General features: G+C 47.5%; 1 long non-coding RNA gene across 1 annotated transcript in view; it reads right to left on the bottom strand.

The window, feature by feature from the left end:
* The window catches only part of LOC144953317 (uncharacterized), a 39,985-nt gene extending 19,744 nt beyond the window's left edge, over nt 1-20,241 (bottom strand). Inside the window, exons 1-2 of the long non-coding RNA XR_013640798.1 lie at nt 20,202-20,241; nt 13,487-13,688 (exon numbers count right to left, since the gene is read on the bottom strand). This is a non-coding gene — a long non-coding RNA (uncharacterized LOC144953317). The remainder of the gene's footprint in view (nt 1-13,486; nt 13,689-20,201) is intronic.
* Between the last annotated feature and the right edge of the window lie 5,631 nt (nt 20,242-25,872).

The following is a 25,872-nucleotide window of genomic DNA, read 5'->3' as shown; positions in this document are numbered from 1 at the left end:
ATTGGATTATCCCGATTTTGATCGCCCTTTCATTCTCGATACGGACGCGAGTGACACAGGTATTGGGGCGGTATTATCACAGTCTAAAGGGGGCGTAGAGCGCGTCGTGGCGTATGGTAGCCGAGTCTTGTCGCCTGCGGAAACACGCTACTGTGTCACTCGTAGAGAACTTTTGGCGGTTGTTTTTTTCCTACGGCAATTTCGACCGTACCTTTACGGTCGTTCTTTTATTGTGCGTACGGATCATGCGGCCTTGCAATATGCACTTAAAATGGACCAGCCATCGGGACAGTGGGCACGTTGGTTGGACACGCTGCAGGAGTTTTCCTTCCAAATTCAACATCGGAAGGGAGTGCGCCATGCGAACGCTGACGCACTTTCCAGATTACCAGGGCGCGCCGCTTGTAAATGTGCGTCGGGGACGCATAGGTGTTCGCCGATTCTCAACCCCCCTCAGCCGCTCACGTTGGCCGTCTGGAAGTCGGATACTCCGATGGAACCGGGACCGACTGATGGGGTTTTGAATCTGCCGCGGTCTGTCTGGATTCGGGAACAGATGATGGACGAGTCGTTGTTGTCCATGCGGAAGCGGTCTATGAGGGACAAGGGGAGTCCGAGTTCGGCTGTGGGGCCGCGAACCGCTCTCCGAGATGGTCTGCTTATGTGGCAAGAAAGGTTCCAGGAAAGCTGGCGTGTGGTGGTACCAACGTCCTTGCGATTTGAGTTGATTAGAACTCTCCATTGTGACACGCTATTGCACTTAGGGGTGCAGAAGACCTTGTTGACGTTACAACGTCATTATTTTTGGCACGGCATGGCGACAGATGTCGTAGGGCACGTGCGCGCGTGCCCTGAATGCGCCCGGCGTAAGCCGCCTAAACATCCTTACGTGCCGCCTCTCCAGTCGATTCAGGTGTCTCGAGTCAATGAATTGGTGGCACTGGACATATTGGGGCCCTTCCCACCATCGGCGAGGGGAAATAAATATTTGCTGGTAGGGGTCGAGTATCTCTCCCGTTGGCCGATGGCCTGGCCGTTGCCCGATCAGTCGGCCGCGGCCATCACCGACGCCTTTTTGTTTGGGTACATTATGGACAAGGGGGCGCCGGAGAGACTCCTCACGGACCAGGGCCGAAATTTCTCTTCTAAATTATTGGCTGAAGTGTGCGCAGGCCTTGGGACTAAGAAGATACGGACATCTCCATACCATCCGCAGACGGATGGTATGGTTGAGCGGCTGAACAGGACATTGTCTGCCATGCTTTGCCATACTGTGAGTGAACAGCAATCGGATTGGGATCTGCACATCCCCGGAGTGCTTTCGGCGTACAGGATGACGCCCCATGCGGCTACAGGATATTCGCCGTTTTACCTTATGTATGGTCGGGAAAACGTGCCTCCGGTGGATGTGCAATTGGGTACTGGGGTGAAGGGACCTCGTAAACCACTCCCTGAATACATTCAGGACACGGTTCGCCGGGTTACGGAGGCGCGGGAAAACGCCCGCGTGGCTACGGCCAAAGCCCAGGCCCGGAACGAGCGGTATGCTCGGCGGTCTGAGGGGGAGTGCCCCTGGAAGGTGGGAGACCTGGCCTGGCTCCATTGCCCGCAGGTGCGGCCGGGGACCTCTCCTAAATTGCACAAACCTTGGCATGGTCCTGTGCGCCTCATTGAGGTTCCCAATCCACAGTCGGCGCGCGTTCAGTTTGGTTCTCGCCGTTGGTTTGTTCATACGTCGCGGTTGAAACCATATATTGCTCCCCTACGTGATGCGTCATCTCCCAATGTTGCCTTGCCGGGGTCTGTTGCTGCTGACTCTGACTCTTCCCCGCCTGCGTCCATTGATCTTGCTAGAGCGCCTGTCGTACCTGTTCCAGACAGGCCGACCGTGACACCGCGGGGGAGGAGTGGGCCTGCTCGGAGGGCGCCTGCCAAGGCTGCGGGACCTTCAAGCCCGGCGACCCTTCCGACCCCGCTGCAGGCGCATTCGCCGAATATGACCAAGACTGATTCGTCAGGGACACGAGATGTCGGTGGACTTCCAATCGCAGCAGGGGAATTACCCCCTGTCATTTCTCGTGTTCCATCGCGTCCCCGTTCTACAAGTGGGCCGCCGACCGTCCGGGACGGGCCGGCGACCCGCACTCGTTCCAAATCGCTTACGTTTCGTTGATTGTATGTTGTTATTGTTCTTGTTCTTGCCGTCGTATTTATCGCATGCTTTCGTACGTTCGTCGATGTTACTTGTGTGTTGTTCTTGTTGTTATATTGCATGCTTAGTGTCCTTTTAGGGGGAAGGTCGGTTCACCGCATTACGCTTTGGTGTTGTTCAGCCGAGGTCGGCTGGGTTTTTTCTATGGGGGAGGGTGGTGTAATGCGGGCGAAAGCGACCTTCCGGATGTGACGTCACGAGGAGGCGGAGCCAGGTGACGTGGGTGAAAGGTAGGGGGTCCTTAAGCGGGTAAACCGGAAGGAGAAGGCAGTCGGGGTGTGAATGGAAAGGTGTGGGGCCACGCGGGCGTACGAGCCGAGGGGGCACCGTCAGAAGCGGGAGCCAACCCTGGGAACAGTAGGGAGCTACTGGGAGGTGTAAAGCTGCAGATAGAGATAGGCAGTAAGGCTGTGTGTGAGGAGCAGCGGGGTGGCTGCCAGGAGTCGCAGGAGCGACGAGAAGGCGAGACAGCACGAGGCCGTCAGAGCTGCAGCAGGAACAGCCAAGGGAGCTGTGTGAGAGTACAGCAGCGGAGCTGCTGTGGGGCTGCAAGAGCGACAAGAACAGCAGCGGGGCTGCTGATGTGGACTGGAGTGACATCGGAACCAGCACAGAGAGAATAAGAGAGACAGCCGTGTGGGGACACAGTACGGACCGAATAAAGGACACTGAGCCAGATATCGTGGTCAAGTCTTTTATTACACATGTGTAGTGCCATGGATGGGCTGCACTTGCAGGCAACAACAGATCCCAGAAGCGGTTGGGGGTTGTGAGGGGTTCTACGATCCCTCGCGAACACTCCCAACGGCCGGGAGGGCTGCGGATGCACTGGCCTGCAACGGCAGACATACGGACCTCTGTGAGGGACTCTGGGGTCACCCGTGTCCCTCACGGAGGTCCGCACCTCGGCTGAGAAACGTATATAAGGCGGACCTCTGGAGAGGTCCGGGCAGTTGAAGACGACCAATTGAAGCAAGAAGACCTGCTAGAATAGGACCCTGGACCCCAAGCTTCGCCGTCCTTTTAAGGGCCGAAGCTCTGTGAGGCCAGTGGTGGACCCTGGGTCTCCCATAGGATATTGTAGCCAGAGGAACTGGAGCGCAGCCGGGGTAGGCACGCTACGTAGGAGGCGTATAATATACCGAGTGGAAGTACTCGAGATAAACTGTACGAGGAGTTGATGTTTAGTAGTTAGGGCGCGTGTGTATAATAAAGACGTGCCCCCTACAAAGTGTCTCCGGAGCAACACTACACATGCAAGCTGAGATTCATCTTGGCCCACAATCTGTACAAGGTACAGTTGAAAAATGCTAAGTGAATGTAAGTGAATGTTCCATCTTCTGTCTTCGCTCTTACGGAAAATACATCCAGTCCCTCAGGCGTGGTTCACAGCTGCAGTGCGCTCCCGACTCTAGAGTCAGCACGCTGCCAGTCAGCCGTCAGCTGCTGCGTTGCACGCTCACAGATTGTCTGCACGCAAGGCTCGATCTGCAGCTGGAGCATCCTGTTTCCACGGTGGTCCAGCATGCTGCCTGTCAGCAGGCTTGGGAGTGGCTTTGTACGCGAGCACCTTTGGTCGCTCACCCTCAAGAGATCCCACGCCGTGCAGCGGCCTGCACGTGTCCACTCACTCTAACACGCTCTCAGCCTCTTGACTTCATCTAATGTCAGTCACTGGGCTCGACCAACAGAACGTTTACATCCGAGAGCTTGGACAATATTTCACGCATACCTGATATTGGTGTTTAACTCGTCTCCACTTAACTTCTCACGTGTCTTAGCTCATCACAGAAATTATATGAAAATTCCAACTTTTAGCTTATTACAATACAACTTCTCGAAGTCCTTGACTCTACAAGTGATTCAAAATATGAAGAAAAACGTAAAATTAAAATGTCAGCAATACTTAATCTGCCTTAGCAAGAACTCAACTCTCAACTACTCAGAGCCTTTGCCCCCCTATAAAACTCCCTTCCTCCGGAGGTCATCCCAAAACTTGTGTGGACACAGACCTACTTGATTGCCCCTTGGAATGTCTATCGACTCATATAGGTGGGCCCCTTGATGTGGTGTGTGTGTAGCACGAGTTTAGGTCGACTCAACCTGAAAGTCGACTTAGCCTTAAAGTTAATACCTGCTGGAGCATGCAATGATAGCCACTGGATAGACAAAGCAGTCAGACGCTGCTTTGTTTGTACCCTCTGAATACATTACGTTGGTCACGTAAATTGACAATTATAATATAGATCTAAAAATACCTATTCTGGTCCTGAATGATCCTTAAGTTCAACCCTTCAACCTGAGCTTCCATAATTTCATTATTATTCAGTTTCACATGCTTAATCCAGACCGTGTTTCATGACAGTAATTGTTAATGAGGACATGTAACATAGTCATGACCCTAAGCTGTAATGTCATATAACGGTACATGCTATTATCAAATTAACGTTTAATTTCATGATGTTTAAGAATATTCATATGCGGTGTTTTTTACGCTCAAGAAGCACTGAATCCACAAATAGACAATATCACATTTAATATAACATTTTTTTTAAAGACATTGGCATTCACTTGTTTGCACATCATCACGTTGTCCAAAAAATTATGCATACAACCTATCTGATGAGTTGTAAAAATTGTGAAATATTTTATTGCATGCTCATGAACATAGAAATCGACTCTTAAATCATCCAATATTGGACAACTCGGTCACAATGTCTTTTACGCAAAAAATAAATTGTCGGCCATCTTGAAAAATGGCTGCCAACTTGGATTTCCAAGTGGTTAACTTTTTTTTCTGAAAAGATTCACCATTGTGACTATCTCTGGCCAGCTCCATGCTTGAATCACAAATTTAACGAACCCTGTGAAAACAGCACTAACCTGTTCCACTCACGCTGCAGGTTCGCAACACTTACCTCCATCTCTGCGTCTTCCCACACACTGCTCGAATTTGGAATGCCATCCTATTGACCCTTACCCAAGTTTAATTCAATAAACGTGATAACCATTGCACCTTTAATAGTGTTGTTTATTGCAGGCTGCCTGGCGTTTAGGGCCAATGCTCAGCAACCGTCATCAAAAAAGGTAATGGTCGAAAGTATTTACATTCATAACTGTGCAAATGATGAATCTTGTCATTCAATAATAAAACTGGCAGAAGAAATACTCAAATAAAAAATAAATTATATATGACTGCGTAGGTTTTCGTGACTGTGCTGTCGATATGGGTGATGTGTTTTTAGGGCTGTACAGTGTTTTGTCGGGCATGATGTCCACATTTCTCTCCAAGTGCTCGGAGCTTCTGCAGAAAATGAGTGAAACATTGGACATCATATCCAGTAACAGTCAGTTCAACCCAAAACGCATACGAGAGCGAAATGCTGTATTATTTCAGACACATTATAAAATCTCACCACATGGGGATGCTGCCATGAAAATAATATGCACCATTGAATAAGGAAGGAGCTTTCTTTTTACTCATTTTTTCTCCAGAAGTCGTGACAATATGCATACATAACATGTAGCTAGTCACAGCCAATACGGTGCAAAATGGTTGATTGGCGTAAGCCACGCAATAATTTGCACAATCGTAAGGACCGTCCACCATCTGACACAGCTAAACAAATGAAATTGTGTCACGTGCATGAACGTTTAATGCACCAATTATTATGCTTTGAGCTCACTTGTAAGTTGAAAAACAATTCTCCCAACAAAACGTGGTAATTTACAACGTTTAGTTTGCAGTTTAAACGTCATCAGGACAAGAGTCAGGAAAACGAAATAACTGTCACCTGACCTGGATTCCTAAATAGGTGTCATGATCTCACAGGAGTAACCAATACAAATTAAAAAAGATATTAACCATGACTATGTATTTTGGCAAACATTACGCAAATATATATAGACCAATGAGCATAATATTAAATTCGAATGATTGATTATGACTGTTCATCGATATACAAGCCTGTAGCAAGATAGCATTTTATAGACTGAATAAAAAACCCAGGTGACAACTGTTTTTTATAAATTACGGACGTTTTGCATGTTGAACTTCTTTCAAATCGTATGTAGCCAACCGTGCTAATCATTTTATTCATGTTCATACAAGTTTTTTTGCTCTATGTTTACTATTTTTATTAATTCATACCCGCACCATTTGTGACTAATGTGCATTAGACAGTTTACGATAATTTGGTGCTATGTTGGTTATAATTGCCACACAGAGGTGACGCCTTGCTGGAATTGCCATAGAACTCGAAGCTCGTTTCAATAATAACAGCTGAATTATGGACTGTCCTAGTAAAAGTTTTAATCTACAAACTGTTCAGATGGTAGTTGGCTTTTTGTGCAGTATTTGGATTCAGTGGATAAAAGTGATTAAGGTCACTGGGCAACCATCTGTGAGGAGATGTTATAATGATAAAAGTATCAAAAGTATATGTGTAATAAATGACTCCTTCACACGATGTCACTCTATGTTGGTCCTTAATTGATGTTCTTCTCCTCCGCACCCCGCTAGCCTCCTCCTCAGCCCAGCGTCGTCTCTCCTCGCGCCCCGCGCACTCTGCAGCTACCCCGCTGCTCCGTGTGCTCCCGCACACTCTGCAGCTACTCTGCTGCCTGTGCAACCTCGCACCCTCTGCTAGCCCTCCGCTAGCCCTGCAGCTACTCTGCTGCCTGTGCAACCTCGCACCCTCTGCTAGCCCTCCGCTAGCGCTGCAGCTACTCTGCTGCCTGTGCAACCTCGCACCCTCTGCTAGCCCTCCGCTAGCCCCGTGCAACCCGCACGGTCCCGCTAGCCACTCTGCTAGCCCCGTGCAACCTCGCATGCCCTGTGTGCCCCGCACACTCCGCTCTCTCTCTGCACACCGCTAGCGTGCGGTGTGCCAAGCCCTATCAGCCTCGCGGCTGATGGCACGGCGGCCACCCGACGTGATCTCGCCTCTTCACTCCCTCGACTCCTCCAGATGTCTTCCGGTCTCTTTCCTATAACCTCTCTCCCACGTGACCCTGACTCCTCCCTCTCGGATCGTCACATCCGGCCTGCCCATTTACGCTCGCATTACATATGTTTAAATCTTAAATTGAATCCGATATGCGTTTTGTTATTTACTTATGGGTTCAGTTTTTTTCAGAGGACCCCTCAATAAAGCTCTGACAGGCTCGGACATTTAACTTCCCGTAGACGGAATGATTTGAATCCATGCATTCATCACGCAGAGTCAGCGAAGGACCATTGCACCAAAACGTGTGACCTCTTGCGACGGCATTTTCAAGAAGTGCTCTTGCTGCCAATACCAGTGTCTCACGTGATTTGTTTGATTCACTTATCACAGGGGCGATGCCATTCCTTTAAGGGTCGCAGTCCACTTCAAACGTCAACCACCAACTGAAGTCCGCAATTTTCTGGAATGCGCATCAAGACGGGCGAGGTGTCCAAAAAGTGACAACTGTCTCCCTCGAACTAAGATCTCAATCACTAACAACAACAACCGCCATTCGCCACTAAGTGGCGGTGGCATCACCATGGCGCTTGTGTCAGGCTATGTGCATATGTAATAAAGGTCATTGAAGCGACTTCTGGAATCCGGTCTTTATTCATCTTTCATTACAACACTCCTTCACGCTGCTGACAGACAGCGTGAGAGGGATAGAAAGAGAGAGACGCGCACAGCCACGTGGCAGCCTGGACCCCCACTCTCGCGTGGCCTCTCCCCTTCGTTCGTTCCAGTTCTGACCACGTGTTGTTTGTCTCCACCCCTATTTAATACCTGGGTCACGTGGTACGTTTCCACCAATCCTGGTTAGCCTCTATGGAATCTTCCAGACTCCACCGTAGGCTCCCAGGACCATGAACCTGACTCGTCTCCCCATTGGCTGTGGCTAAAGCCAGCAGAACCAATCCTCTACTTACAGCTGTCACCTTTCCATTACGTCAGGACCACGCCCCTAGGCTTCCCCCCATTGGCTATGGACCAGGACCGGCAGAGCCAATAATCGTGACGAGTTGTGATCCGTCAACGACCCGGATATATCCTCACATTACACATACATTGAGGCCATTAAAAGACCGGTCACAGACAATGGTGACATTGCTGACGAAGTGGAACAATCAGATGTCAAGAAAGTGTCTTTGATATTGCATGTGGAATGACTGCAGCTGATCCAATCAGCTTGAAGCATTGTCCAGGGCTCGGCACCATACAACAAAACTGACACAACACGGCACTAGTAAACTCTCTATTTGTTGCCCAGATTTAAACGTTTCTGGGACAAGATGCGGTTTCAGACCATTCATTATTCTTACGGCCAGTCCGATCCGGCGCATGACATCTGGTCTACATCGTCCATTGCCAGTCAATGTGCAGATGATAGGTAGATAAATTCCTCCACTGCTTTGGCAGCATTGCCGTTCATTATACAGGGTGCTTCTGGAGGTCCAGAGCCCAAGTTAGAGACTTTTGTTTTCTGCCATGAATCATTGTTCAATTTTTATTGCATTGTTTGGTAAATGTTAGAGGACTACAGTGTAAATGGTTCAGAGTCAAAGGCCGCCTTCAAATCAATGTAAGCGACATGTGGTGGGCGATCGAACATGGTGCAGTTCTGCAAGTCAGTGGAGTCCAAGCACAGCATCCGTCGTAGACCGATTCATTTTAAATAGAAGGGAATATTTGCAATGCATTTATTCTCAGTTTAACTCGGAAATTTTTTTAACGAACGTGGCCATCATGTTTCCTAAAGGTGATATATGATGTCAAATTCATCTTTCTTGAATTGCGTCAGTGGTCTCCAACAGCCGAGTGTTGAGACTCCGAGGTGTATCTTTGTTCCTGTCCCCGTTCAATCGACACAATCCTGAGCCTTCACTTTATTCGGCTGCTGCCGTAAAAACCGCAGTGTACTCAGGATGGAGGCACCAAGGATGAACAAAGAAATACAGAGCAAGGCCAGAGTAGACACGATGCAGCCTGAAAGTCCTGCATAGGGAGGGGAGGATCAAGGATCAGGGTCAGAGGTCACTTGTGGAACCCACCAACAACTACACTGTTACCGCCTTCCGACTCAGACATCTGAGCCATTCAGTGTAGGGCCCTCCAATTATGAGTGTTTGTCCTCTGGCTATTTCCTGTACCGAGCTGATATCAAACCATGCTTACACTATCCTAAAAAAGGTCCGAATCTGGCACGCATGGCCACTGGCAAGTTATTGATGTATTCCTTGCATATGACACGAGTCAGTTTAAGTCAAACAGCTTTACCAGGCCATTGAGATGAGTGGCAACCCATTAATTGCATGTGATGTTGGTAACACGGCTCAGATTCTGCAGTTTAAAAGACCTGGTGCCTCCTGAGCTGTGTCAGGCTGGCTCAGCATGGCCCCAGTTTGGCTCAGTTGTACAGTGAAAAAGAGGTTTTTCAATCTTCAAATTTTCAATTTCTTTTCAATTTCTTCATACGATAATTGATCGTTTTCTTCATCCCCTGGTGGTCGGGCTATAATTTCTAGTTCATCCACCAACTCTATTCTCTATACAAATCGCTGCAATTCTCAGTCCATGTATTATTTTTTTGTCCATCAAGATCTTACCACCTTTTATCGCTGTTTGCCTTGGTTACCACTTCCTATTTGTGCTCTTGACGAGTTTGTAGACCTCTCTGGTCTTGTATTTTCCAGCATAGCATTCAAAGACGCTACATTGCTTTTCCCACCATTCCTGTTCACCCTTCATTGCTAATGTCTTTTATTGCATAGCTTTTTGTACTTCGTCACCATCTCCTGCTATTCCTTTATCTTTAGCCTTATTTTTGCTCTATTCTTGTGCTATTTACATTTTCTTTGGGTTTTACTACTAAGGGTATTCATGCTTCTACAGCTTTCTCCACTATCTTCATTTGTGATAATGCCTTGATGTCTATGCTAAGGTCTTCTATTTCTGCCCCCTGATTCTACTCGATATTTCGTCTTCATATTTCCTCCTTATCTCCTAGTTTGAGTGACTCTGTGTTCCTCTTCGTATCATATTGCATTATAGATATACCTTTTCAGTTTTAGTCGTAAGTTGCATAGTACCAAGCTGTGGTTCAAAGACACATCAGCTCCTTGGAATGTTCTGTATAGTCGATCTGATGTTTTCCAGCGTCTATCGATCATTATCAGATCGATAACATTCCTATGTTTTCTATCTGGTGCCCTGCATGTCCATTTTCTCCAGTATTTTTGCATGTATTCGTATTATATATGAGCATCTCATGTTTTGAAGCAAATTCTGGCGTTTTTTTGCCTATTTCATGTATTTCTCCACGTCCATACATTCGCTTGATGCGTTCCCATCCGGTGTTATCCTTCCCAATTTTTGCAATAAAGTCTCCCACAATTATCTTAATATTGTTTTTGGGCAGTTCCTTTAACGTGCTTTACAGCATTTCATAGAACTCTTCAATATCCTCCACTGCACTGACAGTGCATATATTTGGGTGACCGACATTTAGGGCTTGTCCATTAAATCTCGCTACAAAAACTCTTGGACTATTTCCCAATGATGAGGCTTTGAGTTTTCCATTCAACAAGAACCCCTCAAGTGTGCACTTTATCTTCCCCTAACCAGATCGCTTCACCCCCAATTTAGCTCCCCTATTCCTGTCCATCCATTTCTGTGAGTCCTAGGATGCCGTACCTGTATCTTTATATTCCCTTTCTTAGCAGCTCTAACTGTCCTGTTGCCCATAGTGTTCTCACATTCTATGTCCCTACTGTGATCTCATTCACCATTCTCAGAACTTTCGTTGTTTTGGCTGCTTTGTTTCCTGACGTTATCATAGCTGCTGCTACATTACAGTAGCAAATTGTTTGACCCAATACCGGGTGCGCGATTGGGGACACGTACCTTGTTGACCCATGTGACGGCAGAGCTGGTATCCTGTGGTCGTCAAGTGCAAGTTTTGTTTTTCTTTCACGGCCAAATTATAAGCACTCTTTCATATATCTGAGCTGTCAAAATTGTGCAAGCCAAGATTTCTAGTATTTACCTCGATAATGTTGTTTGATATGTCAGATATACTTCCTACATCATTAAACGTTAACACAGCATGAGCTAGAATATCTGCGAGAACACACCTACTACTTTCTATGAGCAGCTCAAAGTACTCACCCAAGCCAAGCAGGGGAAATTAGGCAAAGAATTGAAGCAATCAAAACATAAATTAATTGCTGGAGGCATGTATTTACACGGAGCACGTTATTCACCTGGACTAAGATCAACACGGTTCTACTTGTAAATGCCTATGCACAACTAGCTTCATCAGGCAACAGCCAGATTTGGCTAGTTGTGTCGGGTGGTGGCGGGTTTAACTGCACATTTGTATATATTTACGAGATCTAACCCAAAATAACTGTAATATGGATGATATTGGTCGCGAAAGCCTACGTGTTAAACTGGCTCACAGTCTCCGTGCATCCCAGCTCAAGCGAGCAATGCATGTCACTCCGTTCTATTGCAGTGGTGGAAATGCCATGTTTCCATGGTGGGATTTTTTGCATTCCTCCCTTAGGACGATCTGTTGATTTCCTATTATGGCTATGCGTGATTATTTTTCTGCTGTCAATTTCCACATGATAAGCCACTTTTTCTGAAAAATAAGTGAATACCACAGTGGGCTTTGCCTGGTAGGATGGGATGGTTTAGTTGTAGTTGTGTTTGTGTGATTTGTTTACCTTTCTTTTAATTTGCACTACTGTCGTGCTTTTGTACTGTTTGTTGTTGTAACGTTTTTACCCCGTGCCCCCTACTGGACATCTGTTGAAAAGATCTTCATAGCTCATTGGACTCCTCCTGCAGTATAAATACAGATTCTGATGCCTGTAAAGCAGTACTATGGCAGTTGGGTGAATCACACAAATTCGTGAAACTTCGTTGTTATCCGTGGGCATCGCAATCGCAATTTCTTGACTTTCAAGGGTACAGTGGTATAGCAAGTGGATTACTTTGGTTTCCTGCAATTCTTTGTGGAAACTGTGCGACATTTTCAACGTCGTTTTAAGATGAAATGTGTATGAAAAATGCTATTTTAATCTATACTCTTTGGTTATTTCGGTAAAGTTATGCCTACGTGACTTTACCGAAAGAACCAAAGAGTATGGATCCCTGCAGTCACGAAAGCTTCAAATCAATACATTTTAATCTAGTTATTGTATTATTAAATTAGTGAACATAAAGAGCTGATCAAATTCCCGAATGGAATTTGAATGTGTGGGGCGCCAAAGTGGCTCGGGGATGTTATCTCCATTGACTTGCATACAGGAGGTCGTGGGTTCTATCCCGACCCTGACGATGCCTGCTGTATATTTGGAGTATGTGTGTCTCTATCTTTCCCCGTGGTCGCCTGGACTTTTCCCTCCACATTTAGAATCAGCATCACGCATTTAGGTAAGGCCTACTGAGCTATTTAGCGCTTTTTCAGAAGCGACCTGGCCACAAATGATAGCTCCACGAAATGGCTTATCACGTGGAAATTTATATCAGCAGACAAGCACTCTAAACATGTGACGTTGTTTCTAAATGTGGAGGGAAAAACCGGGGGACCGGAGACAAATCCACACGCCACCCAAAGGCACATGACACCACCGTTTGAGGGAAATGCACAGACGTGACGCCATGCTAGTGCCATAACTCACAGTGACGTCATATTTCAACAGATTTGAATCAATGTGTTTCTTCGGATCGCACAACATTTCAAATCCCTCCTTTCTACATCGTTACTCGTTTGCACGGTTTCGGCTGGGAGGGGTGTGAGAAAATACCCTCGGCTCTCTCTTTCCTGAACGTGACCAATCCACAAATTAATCACAACAAATAAAATATGCAGGCATCTTTGAGCAATAATTATTTAATCTGGACAAATGTAAATTTTGTTATATTTTGAGATTTGGTGACGATAAATTGAGTACCACTTTGTGGGCGAATCGCCAGTGGTTATCTTATAAAATAGACTCTTTTCCGTCATGCTGTGGAATTTCCACTGCCGTTTCCGGCCTTTAAACATGGGAATAGCCCCATTGCCTCAATGTGCGTGCATTTCCGATGACCGGGGCGAAGAAAAATGTATGTACAGCAGAGAGAGAGAGTAAAAGCAATTAAGGTAGCCACAGTGAATTGCTTGACCACATGCGATAAAAAATATAGAAGAAATAGTATTGCGCAAGAGTTGCACCAGTAACTTCCATTAAGTTTAATTTCTATTAATTTCGACGCCGTGTTGATGGCTTCTTACCAGTAGTGCTGGATGAAGTAATCCAAAGACGTCCAGTTGCGGTTCCTCTCGAGCCGTTGGTGTTGATAACACAGGAGTAATTTCCACCGTGTGCTCGTGTAACGTTATAGAGTGTCACATAGCTGGAGCCATCCCTAAGGTCTAAGTGTCCCTCGTACATCACGTGGCCCAGCTGTTGCACTCCGCTAGAGACTTGTGAGTACTTGAATCGTGCATTCCAAATGAACAGAACACGTGCGTATTAATGATCCATTAGAATCGCAACATTATCTTTATAGGAATATAGTTCAGCTACATCCCTCTAAGAGGGTTACTGTGCTTCAGCATTCCACTATTAAAACAGATTTTTGCAGGTATTCAGTTCGATGTCTTAGTATGGTTTCCCTTGACTTTATTTTATTCAGGCAAGCCCAGATATGAGTTTCAGAAGTGGATATATCAGAATTAGCATATTTATACTACAGGAGGAATCTGATGAGCTATAAAGGAATTTTCACATGTGTCCAGTATGGGTGGGTCAGCAAGTTACAACAACAAACACAATACGCAAAACACAAATAGAGTGCAAAAAAGAGAGTAAGGTAAGCAAGTCACTAATCCAAGGTGGCACTAGATGCTGTATGGATTGCAGCGATACTATCATGGTGTGCGTTGATGGCGCACTCGTCCGTGATGCATTTCATTGTTTGGGCTTCACCACAGTCGCAGTTTGGTGACTCTTTGATTTTCCTTTCTTGGAACAACGCGTATACCGCACATCTCCTGCTCTGGGCCCGAGCGCGGTTCAGCGTGATTTACAGTCATCGAGAGAGATAATCCCAGTACTTCCACGGTTGGGTCCTCAATGATGTTTTTGTTTGTCACGTTCATAGCCACTCATCCAGTGTCTTTATATTCGGTTGCCAGAGAGTTGGTGCGTATCCAGAATGGCTTCCTGGATTTAAGCCTAGGGCGTGGGGGTACCTTATGTCTTGGTAGGCGAATTTTTCCACAATTTTGTTGCACTCCCTGAATAGTTGCGGCATAATGGTGGATGTTGACTGGAGCGATGTCCCCAGCATGGAAAGCCATGGTAGTGGAGTGGACTTGAAGGTGCCGCTGATTACATGAAGTGCAGTGTTGATTTCAAGATTGACGAGGTTTGTGTGAGGGCTGGCACCCCACACTGCAGCACAATACTCTGCTAGAGAGTGGACTGGGGGCTTCATTGATTTCTTCAATGTGCGGGGCGTAGCTTCCCCACGTTGTTCCCGTGAGTTTATGGAAAACATTTACCTATACTTTTTTTTCATTTTGGCTTATTCAAGGTGGTGCTTGTAGTTGAGCATCCGGTCTAGGGTATCTGGGGTGGAGGTTGTGTGTTCGTGGTGTTACACAGAAATTGATATTTAATGTTTTCGTGGCTTGCCTGTTGTTCAGGTGGAAGATGGAGACGACCCTCTTGGAAGCATTTGGTTTTAGGCACCAATTTGTGAAGTGTGCTTCGAAGATTTTGAGATATTTTTAGATAAGTTTTCCAGTGTCCTCTATTGCCCGGGCTTGGGTTGCCAATGCGATGTCGTCCACGTATGTGAACTTACGGGAGGATGTCGCCGGAATCTCGTCGGTCTAGAGCTTGAATTGCACTGGGGCAAGAACAGATTCCCACAGCAGTCCATTGTTCAAACTTAGTGGACTGCTATCAGCCCCACAAAGATTAATGGTGAAACGCATTTCGCACCAGACATGCTCAAAGTTCAGCTGCATGATTCTCAGCAATGGGTCGATATTCACATTACTTTGCCCCTGAAAATGACAATTTTTACAGCTGCTTTTCAAGCTGGGATGCCTTGTGAGGCATTCGGCCACCAATTTAAGAACATTCATTGTGCTTTCGCATGTGGCAGGGAAGACAATGAGCAGGTTGTCATCTTCTTGTCAAGTAAATAAGACCACTAGACAGATTATATTATGTACTGCGGTGGTAAATTGTGGGTAATAAATGTCGGAAATGGAAGCAGTAGGATATATTCGACAGCCAAAAATCGGTATTAGCTAAAGAGTTGAATTTCGCAGTCACCCCTAAACACATCCCAGTGGATGATATCATTGCCCAGGTCGATGTAGCCCTCAAAGGCTTGGGACACATGCCGGCACACGTAGCAAGATCTGAAATCGCTGCTATCCTCAAAAACGCTAAGAAATCCGTTAGCAACATCAGCAAGGACGAGCGTTTTCAACTTGCTCAATTTAAAAAGAGAGATGATTTTGTCACCCTCTCAGCTGACAAGGGCAATGCCACTGTCATCATTGATAAAACCATATACAACAACAAATTTTAGGACTTTCTTATGGATGGTAGCTGTACCAAAATCAATTGAGATCCTACAAATCGCTTGCTACGAAAACTAACAATGTCATCACTAACTCGACTTCTCTAATCGAACCAACCAAGCCTCTCTCTAAAACCTTCTGTTGCTAGACCACCCCGATTTTATGGCCTTCCAAAAATTCACAAAGAAGGTACACCGCTCCGTCCCATCGTCTCCACCATTAACTCACCCACCCACAAACTGGCATGGTTTCTGTCTGAGACCCTGCTTCCATTCACTAACAAGACCACCTCAGCTGTACTTAAGTCAGCTCACTTGTCTTCTTGGTTCTTTCGGTAAAGTCACGTAGAAGGGAAATAATAAAATAATAAAAATAAAACATAATAAAATACAATTCTCACGACGTTTCGGCCGCAACGCAAGCAGCCGTCCTCAGGTGAAGAACAGTGCTGTCAGAAATACAGCGTCTGATGCTGTCTTTATTTGTATTATATTATTATTTCCCTTCTACGTGACTTTACCGAAAGAACCAAGAAGATAAATCCCTGCAGTCACAAAAGCTTTAAATCGAAATTCAGCTCACTTGGTTTCTCTGATCAAAGACAGCTTACTGTCTACAGATGATTAGCTTGTCAGTTTCGATGTAGTCTCGCTGTTCACAAAGGTACTGTGCCTGACATCATTGCAATCATTGGTCCAACAGGGACTGAATTATGACGTGCCAACTTTGGTGAGGCACTGCCTTAGCAATACATACTTCCCCTGGAATTGTACATTCTACAAATAAGAGGAGGATACCCCAACGGGTTCTCCCTTATCGCCAGTGGTAGCGAATGTTTTCATGGATAAATTTGAGACAGATGCCATCCAGACATCCACCCTCCGTCCTTCCTTGTGGAAGAGATACGTAGATAACACGTTCGTCATCTGGCCACAGGCCTATATGTAGCTTTCTCTCTTTCACCTGAAGACGGTCGCTTGTATTGCGATCGAAACGTCGTGATCTATTGATATTCTATCTACGTGACTTTACCGAAAGAACCAACGAGTATAGCAGAAATATCACTTGATGATGTGTGTTTCCTTTTTCAGAACGTGCGCAGTTCTGAGGGCTTGTATGGGAGTGTGCCAGCACAAGCCTCCTTCCAGAGGAGAAGCTCACCAGGTTGGTGAGGAGGGGGACAAGGGAGCCCCTGGGACTCAGTGATGGGTGGCAGGGTTACAGACCGGCATAGGAGATATTGCAGGTAATATGACCAAGCTGCAGTCCAAAGTGAAGGCAGTCCAGGGCGAAGTAGGAGGACTACGCTCCACGGTAGGGGGGCTAACCAGGTGAGTGTGTCAATTAGAGACAGAGCTCGGACATATGCGCATTGGGAGGAGAAGAGGGAGTGGTCAAGAAACCTCCTATGGAGCCACCACCTGTACCCATGCGTGCTGTCTGTGCAACCAATGGGCGCATTTCGTGAGAGACTGTCCTCAGATCGCCCGCACTAGACAAGCACGAGGATTAAATACCATAATCAACGTTTTTGGGTTTAGATCGCGTTATTTATAAATGTGTCGTAACCCTCCACCACCCGACACGGCCAATCAGTAAAAAAGTGTCACGTTGACAAAAGACAAATAGTTCACTGCTTTAGCCCACCGGTGTATTGAAGCGTGAAACCACAACATTTACAATTTGAGTACAACGTTTCGCTGGTAATTGCATCCAGCATCATCGGGCAATTCGCCAGAATAGTGAGGCTCTGCTGTGTCGCCTGTTCTTATATAGGGCAGCAGCATGGTGACCCCTGAGGCCGTTCCACGTCAGCCGGACAAACCAGTTGATTGGGGTCGACCTACAGGGGCCGTTCCCGTGGTCCCACCGAGGCAACCGGTACATACTCGTGGCTGTTGAGTATTTTACGTGCTACCCAGTGGCAGTGGCCATCCCCGATAAGATGGCCCTTGTGGTCACCCAGGCGTTTGTTGAGCATTACATGCTCAAACATGTGATTCCCGAACGAGTATTTACAGACCAGGGAAGTAAGTTCGTGGCAGAGCTATTTCAGGTGTTGTAATTGGGAGTTCGTAATCCAGAAGGACCGAACCACAGCATAACAACCCAGACGAATGGTATGATGGAGTGCATGAACCAGTCCTTGGCCAATAAGCTCAAATGCATGGCGGCCGCCAATCAGACGGATTAGGATGAACACCTCCCCTATGCTCTGTTTGCCTATAGCACCATGGCACACACTTCTACTGGGCAGACCCTGTTCCGAATAATTTTAGTCGTGAGTCTCGCCTGTTGTTCGGCGTTCCCCCACCACAGCCGGAAAAGGGGAAGCAGCCCATGGAGCACCTGATGAGGACCCTGCGCGTGTCCCGTGACTAGGCCTACCAGCAAGGGGAGGCCGCTGGCCAGTGGCAAGAGCAGGGTGCCCCTCCCCTGTGTGGAGTCTCCCTTCTACTTGGCAGGCTCTAAGGTGTGGCTGCATATCCCGTGTGTAGAGGCCGGACAGGTGGGGAAGCTGACAACCTACTGGTGAGGACCCTGGATCGTGGTGTGGCAGATCTCCCCTCGGATGGTGCTCATTCAAGGCAGGGAAAGGGGTCGAGAGATGGTGGTTAACGTCCGCCGATTGAAACCCTGGAGGGCGGCCCCTGCCGGAGAGGAGCCCGCCTCTCGGGTACCCCGAAACCCCGAACCCCCCAAACGCCCCACACCCCTCGAGCCCACCTAAACCCCTCTGCCCATGAGTTTTTTTCCCACCCAGGTGACGCCGAAGGGCAGGAGAAGCCTCTGTCATGGAGACGGAGACCGCTGCTGGGGCCTCGCGAAGCTGAGCTGCTACCCGCGAGACCAGCTACGAGAGCCCGAGCGGGTCCCGCGGACTCTGCGGCGCTACCAGGTTAGACCGACCCAGGTGAGTTGCTCCAGTCAGCCCAGGACGGGGACGGGCACCTTGGGCGGCTATGTGTTGCAATGGCCTCAAAGCCACTCTGCAAGCACCGCGACCCCCTCCTGGCCCCCACACTGAATACACACACGCAGCGCACACATGTAGTGTCCTGGCGTGGGATAGCTTGGCACACCAGGTTTTAATCCGAAGGGTCCATAGGTTTCCCGGTGCCAGGGAATTGGTCGACCCTCACGGGATAATGCACATCACGGTGCCCCTGAGTTGTCTTAACAGTGTATGGGCACAAAAAGGTTACCTGGCCAGTCGCGATAAGTCATTCACGACATCGGGAGAAGCCGGGGTGGAAAAAACGAGAAAGGCAGACGATGAGGTCAGGGGAGCGCAGCGCCACGACCCTCCCTCCCTGAAACCTTATACCAAATACACACCCGTGTATTGACAATGGATCGCAGGAGCACCGGCCACGGCCATCCATGTAAGGTAAAAAAAAAGGAAAAACCCGAGCAGTAATCACAGGTAGGCGCATGATTGTCCGCATGGTACGACGCGACCCCAGGTTTTTGAAGTCAGAGGAGTATAAAGGGGAGCCCGGGGGCCATTCGAACAGTTGATCTTCAACATCTTGGCCATCAAGACCCCTCTGCCATCCTGGCTTTTTCAGCCGCTCGCAGCATCTGTGTGATGCCAGCGAGTGCCACTACGAGGCAGTGTTAGTCAAGGCTTTCTCGTCATCTTCTCTCTGCCTCTCACAGCGTCCGTGCAATGCTGTGAGTACAGCTAGGAGGTACGTGATAGGACGCTTGAGTGAGTGGGAGCATAGACAGCAGTAGGCTAGGTTTTTCTCGAAAGATACTCCCCCTAGGTAGTGCCGACTGGGCAGCTTACTTTAAGGGATTGTGGTTTAAGCCGAGAATAAAAGTTAGCACAGAGCATAGGTGGTGTGGTGTCTGCGATTTCTGTGTGGAGCGACTGCGTGTGCAAGCTGAGTCCTGGGTAGCGGTGGGGGAACATGCGGCGAGAGTGAGCGCAGGGTGGTGATCGCAGGATCGCTACCATGTTTGCGCAAGTGAGGTAATCGCGCAGGTGTGAGTGCACTCACATCCTTCTATTGTTAGTGTGGCTGCGGTGTGCGCGGGTGTGCATGTTAAGAGTTAATCTCTCGCAGGTGGAAGCGTATTTTTTTAAAGAAATAAGGATGGCTGCTGAGACATGGGGGTGGAGAACTTTGCAGAGGTACAAGGAAAAGGCAAGGCCATGGATTAATTTAAATTCAAGGACTATTATCTTGTAGTCAACATGCTTGTGGATATGAACCCAGTGAAGTTAAGCCAGGACTTGGGTTATGGGAGGGGATATAGTTCTAGAAATGACCCAAACTGAAGCACTGTTTAAATGTATAAAACTGCCGTTTCTGTGACTTACTGTTAACACATACACACAGTTATACCAATTTGTGACAGTCTAAATATCCATTCCATTTGTGACACTCACGTTGAGGCTCACGGTCACCGATGTAGAGGGGAGCATCCACATGACACCACACACACGCTCCTCATCCTCCGGTCGCGTGATGTTGCACCACAGAGTGACATCACCTCGCTCATCAGCTGAGACATCTCTCTCTACAGACACTGACATAGCTGAGACACAGAGACAGAGGCACAGAGACAGAGACGTCTCATTATACAGTGGAGACGTCTCTACAGACACAGAGAACAGAGACACAAAAACAGACAAAGAGACGTCACCTGCCTCTGTAGCTGAGACATCTCTCTACAGATACAGACAAAGCTGAGTCAGACACAGACACACAGACAGAGACATCACCTCCAAATATTGCTGAGACATCTTTACAGACACTAACAGAGCTGAGACACAGAGAGACAGAGACACCACTTTACTCTACATCTGAGACGTCTCTCTCTATAGACAGACACAGCTGAGCCACAGAGACACAGACGCAGTGACATTGTGGTGCCACGGCCTCGAAACCACTCTGCAAGTGCCACGACCCTCTCCTGGCCCCCAGACTGAGTACACACACGCAGTGCACACACGTTTGCTTGGTTTTAATCCGAAGGGTCCCGATGATGATGAAAGTCCCACGGTTTCCCGGTGCCAGGGGATTGGACGACCCTCACAGGACAGGTTACATTGCGGTGCGAGCAGCCACGGCGTGCGCGCGTGTTAAGAGGTAATTTATCGCAGGTGCGAGCGTGTTCGTACCCCCCTGTTTTAGCGATAATTGTGGTGTGCACGGGTGTGTGGTCTAACTCCGTGTGGCTCCAAAGCTAGCAGCACGAGTATGTCCCTCAGAGAGGGCGCAAGCACGGGGGGCCCCATAACTCAGTCGGCGGGGGCCCGGCAGGAGCCATTCGAGGCTGCTTAGATTAAAAAAAGGTTCCGAGTGCTTCTTTCCTAAATTCGTGCATTATTGTCGTAATGACGAACTGTGTCCTGCGATAAGATTTGAATCCCGAGACGTGACATAATTGCACACATAATTGTTCAAGCGAGAATCATTGAAATGATCACGATTGGTGATACAAACCCCTAGACAACGAAAGAGCCAACAACGAGCTCACAAACACATATAAATCACACACACATTATCTCATACCCACAATCATAATCACACACACATACTCCTAGACAACAAGAGAGCTAATAACTAAACATTTATACAAACATAATCACTGAATCATGCCCCAAGACATTAATAATCGCACCAATCACACTCACGCATAATCACACACACATAATTACATATAATTACATATAATACTCCTAGACAACGAGAGAACCAATAATAATCACACCACATAAGAACAGACATACACACACATAATCGCATATACATACCCCTAGACAACATTCAGTTTTTATTAATAATAATCACACACATAATCACATACACACAAACACACACATTACTTTTTTTCAACACATACATTCTTAATTACACTTAACACACATGTTTAGTTCGTCACACTTAATTACATATGTAGTGTAATAGCGCCGACTGGTGGACAGCAGCGGCAACTGTGGTGTATAGACAGTACACACGCTGGTGAGCGTGAGCACGGTGTGTTGGCAGAGAGGGGAACTAGCGCAAGGATCACGGAGGACCCCATCTGGAGGCCCCTGGAACCTGCTAGCGGGTTCGAGAAGGGAAGTACGGTCAGGGCAGAGCCAGGCCACGCTGGTAGAATAAAAGGAGCTGAGAGCGGGAGCTTGAGGCTGCCAGTTCTGGGAATAAACTCGTCTCGTTGTTGCTTTCGTCTCGTCACCATCGTCGCTGCCGTCTCCGCTATATATTGCGCTACAAAAATAGTAGTTTGCTATCTCAGTCAGCAGCGTCAGTGTTAGATGGCTAGCGTTGTGTACAGGCTAGGCTAAGCTACTGTGGAGAGTGTGCGGACGAGATCATGAACGGTGTTAAATAATGGTGCCTCCTACAAACTTTGTCTCCGAATCATTGACACAACACATACATGAACATATTTTACATAATTTAAACGTTTTTTTTTATTATTTTATCATATTTTTTTAAAATATATAACGGTATATACAACAAGACAGAGCTGAGACACAGAGACGCAGAGACAAATACGTCAACTTCCTTAACAGCAGAGATATTTCTCTACAGACAGACAGCACAGACACAGACAGAGTGAAGTCACCTACCTCTATAGTTCAGACATTTCCATAGACACGGACAGAGCTGAGACAGAGACACAGACAGAGATGGCACCTCACTCTATAACTGAAACATTGGTCTCGACAGACAGAGTTGAGAAAAATAGACACGGAGACAGTGACAGAGATAATTCCTTGTAAAAAGGTGTCAGTTTTGTTGCCAGAAAAAAGGGTAAAAGAACTATTATTATATTTTGCTACTGGCAAAGGAGGTCTCATGATGTAAATGCTTACCCCGTACCCTCAATACTCTGATAGTGCATTGTCTTTGAGTTGTGCGCCTTTTGGCGTCATCTGGTCGAACACCATATGGGACTGCGCTCTAACAAAAGCTGCCTCTGGTGTGGACCAATCAATTTCAAGGACAGTGCATACATTATCAGTCCGTTTTTTTGCATTTTGACTACAGGTATTGTGGTAATGTAAACATGATTCCTTGAACACCTCCCTCTACAGGTGAGACATCTCTCTACAGACAGACAGAGCTGAGAAAGAGACAGATCCGTCAGCTCCCTCTGCACTTACCTATACAACGGATACATCTTTCTACAGACACAGATAGAGCTGAGACACAGACACAGGTAGTTATGTCAGCTCCCTCTACTGCTGAGACTGCTCTCTATATAGAATAAGGTAGAGTTCAGACAGAAACATAACCTTCTTTTACGCCCGAGACATCTCTCTACAGACAGATACACTTAGACAGAGACGTCACCTCCTTCTACAATTGAGACATGTCTCTGTACAGATGTAGGGGACTGTATATCAGAGTTATGGTTGGGGTACATGTTGTGTACAATGGACGCGTAGGCGTGGGAAACTGTCCAGGATAATTTTATGGAATCCAAACGTTGAGTCAATTAGGAACAGGTGGCCAGTCCACGTGGAGACACTAGCTGATTGAGGGCGAGGCCTAAGGAGGGTATATAAGAGGAAGCCCAAACACAGTTTGGGGCCCAAGGCTAGGGCCGGATCATGGAACCATGAGGCATGTCTTTTGGAGCCCCCTGTTGTGTCCTAGCCTTCTTCCATCATTGATATATAATGAATGAAAACACACCAAAGCGCAGCAAACTGCAAAACACCAGGTGTTGTTAAGTAATGAACGGGAGGAGGGCTAGGATGGCAGAATTTGCAACCTTGCTTCAAGGAAAGATAAGGCCTGATGAACGGGCACCTGTCGCCCGTGCAAGGGCAGAGACAGTGGGAGAGTCAGCCAGACAGAGTTAAGGCAAAAAGCCCAACCATCTATGACCTCAGCACATGGGCGAATAATGGGGCAGTGTCGACTCGAAGGCAATGAAAGGAAGCAGAGGCGCCTTTGTCTGGATCACGGCCACAGAAGGCCGGGGGTCATCACTGATTGTGTGTTTAGGGATTTCGAGCTAAATGGAACACGTGCACACAGGGAGGAGAAATACGCCTTGTTCTCCTGCAGCTGAGGGAGCCAAGATAAACCCAGCTCAAGGCTGTGTACACAGGGGAGGGAGCTGATTAACAACCCTGCCCGTCTGAACGTGAGGGGGCCTTGTCCTGAAATTAATCACACTCCCAGAGCAGAAGGTTGGATGACCACAGTGAGACGAGAATAAGGGTGTTGTGCCTCTCTCAAGGGCAGGCTCAGCTGAACAGCGAGGCTGCGGGGGTCACCAGAAGTTCGTGTTCGCCTAGTTAAGTCAAAAAGCTCAATTATTCTGTATTGCTATTAAAGTCACGTTAAAGTCGGAATTTAACAACAGGGTAGGCTAAAGTTGTCGATATGAAATGTAATTTCCATACCTTAATACTTTATATACAACTCGACCCGAAGCATAACGGGATGAATCACCACCAGGTCGAATATAAAATACATAATAAAAGAGCGATGTTAAACCCAGGGTCGGAGAGAAAGGGAGATCCCGGCCGTCTTTGTATCCCCGCAGCGCGGGATATGAGTGTGTATACGCTCGGGGAAACACCTCCACTTGAGTCAAGCACCACGATGGGAAATGACAGACCTTAGGTTACATACAGAATCATAACTGTGAAATGGTAAGGGACAAATGTTAAAACTTTTAATCATTTCTTTGTGCGTCAGTGAGGGTCGGAGGGAGTGCCCCTCCCTCCAGGTGGTGCAACACGGACAAAAGACGCCTATGAGACGATTTGTAACGTCTGTGTTTTGGTTCATGAAGAAGGCCAAACAAGAGATAATATCGCACCCAGACAGAGAGACGACCTCGAGGCAATTTGTAACACCTGATTGTTTGCTCGTGGATTTTATGGAGGGAATATGACAACGGAATATACCGTGGGTGATGCACACAAGGACACACGGACGTACGGACACACACATGGACACACCTACACACGGACAGATCCTGACACAGTAAATCAAAAGAAACCCCGCCTTGTGGGCAGGGTCTAAAGGGGTTTTTCGGCATAAAAGAAAGGACCCTGAGCATTGGAAACCAGTTCGACCAGGAGGGTCAACTCATCAGCCGAGTTCGACCAGTGGGTCGGCTCAGGAGCTCGACCGGGAGGGTCGGTTCAGGAGTTCGACCAGTGTGTCGGCTCGAATCTTCAGCTCGTCTGAGACTCAGCCGAGTTCGATCGGCTCACCGGAGCCGGCTCTCGGGGCTCGACTCAAGCGGCTCCCCATCTCCTCTGCAGGCGGGCAAGACCCGCTTGACAGCTCAACTCGGCCTGCGTGGGTCAATCTCTGCCGAGTCGGAGGTCTCTGCAGCTGAAGGTCGCGGTTTGGCGACGAGGCGACGACCCAACACTGCACGCTGCGAGCGAGCTGTGGGCGCCACCTACCGACCGGGTTCCGAACTACGACAGCGTATCAACAGGCATCCAACCAATTCACCACGGCGACAGGGGAGCGACTGATACGTATGACGCGCACCGCCCCCTCACCACACGACCACCAGGCGTCTGTTTGACATAAAGAACCGACTCCTAACACTGACTATTCAAGACAACTCTTACCACTCAAACACACTCGAACCCATAAGCCATCCGTGGCTGTGAAGGCATCATCAACGAGACCGAGTGATGGCCATCCGTCGTTTATAAGAGTATTCGTAATTTTTATCTTTAATATTTAGTGGGCTGTACTCTTAATCGCATAAATTCCCAACAGATCCATCAATACGAATTGATTCTTGGCACCTCCTTCCGCCGAGCCACGCTCACGTGGGGAGTGGTGGCCCACCAGATCCTTATCAGGTGATCTGGTCCCCAATTAGTAAACTTGATAAGATAACGATCTTCGGAAAAGGAGCACCGTCGCAGGCCCTTACTCCGAGCTATTCTGTTGTCAGATAACCTGCCGATGTATCTGTTGAGATTGGTGCCTTTAAGAATAATAACTGTTTTTTATTGTGTTTTTTATCGCCGTATAATCTTTCAAGTATCTTTCAGTCATAATCGCCGCACGTACTCGCATCCTATCAATAAGGAGGGCGGTACTGCGTGA

This window comes from Lampetra fluviatilis, chromosome 74 (assembly GCF_964198595.1).
Source record: "Lampetra fluviatilis chromosome 74, kcLamFluv1.1, whole genome shotgun sequence".
Classification (NCBI taxonomy): domain Eukaryota; kingdom Metazoa; phylum Chordata; class Hyperoartia; order Petromyzontiformes; family Petromyzontidae; genus Lampetra; species Lampetra fluviatilis.
This window is presented reverse-complemented; position numbering and strand designations above follow the sequence as displayed.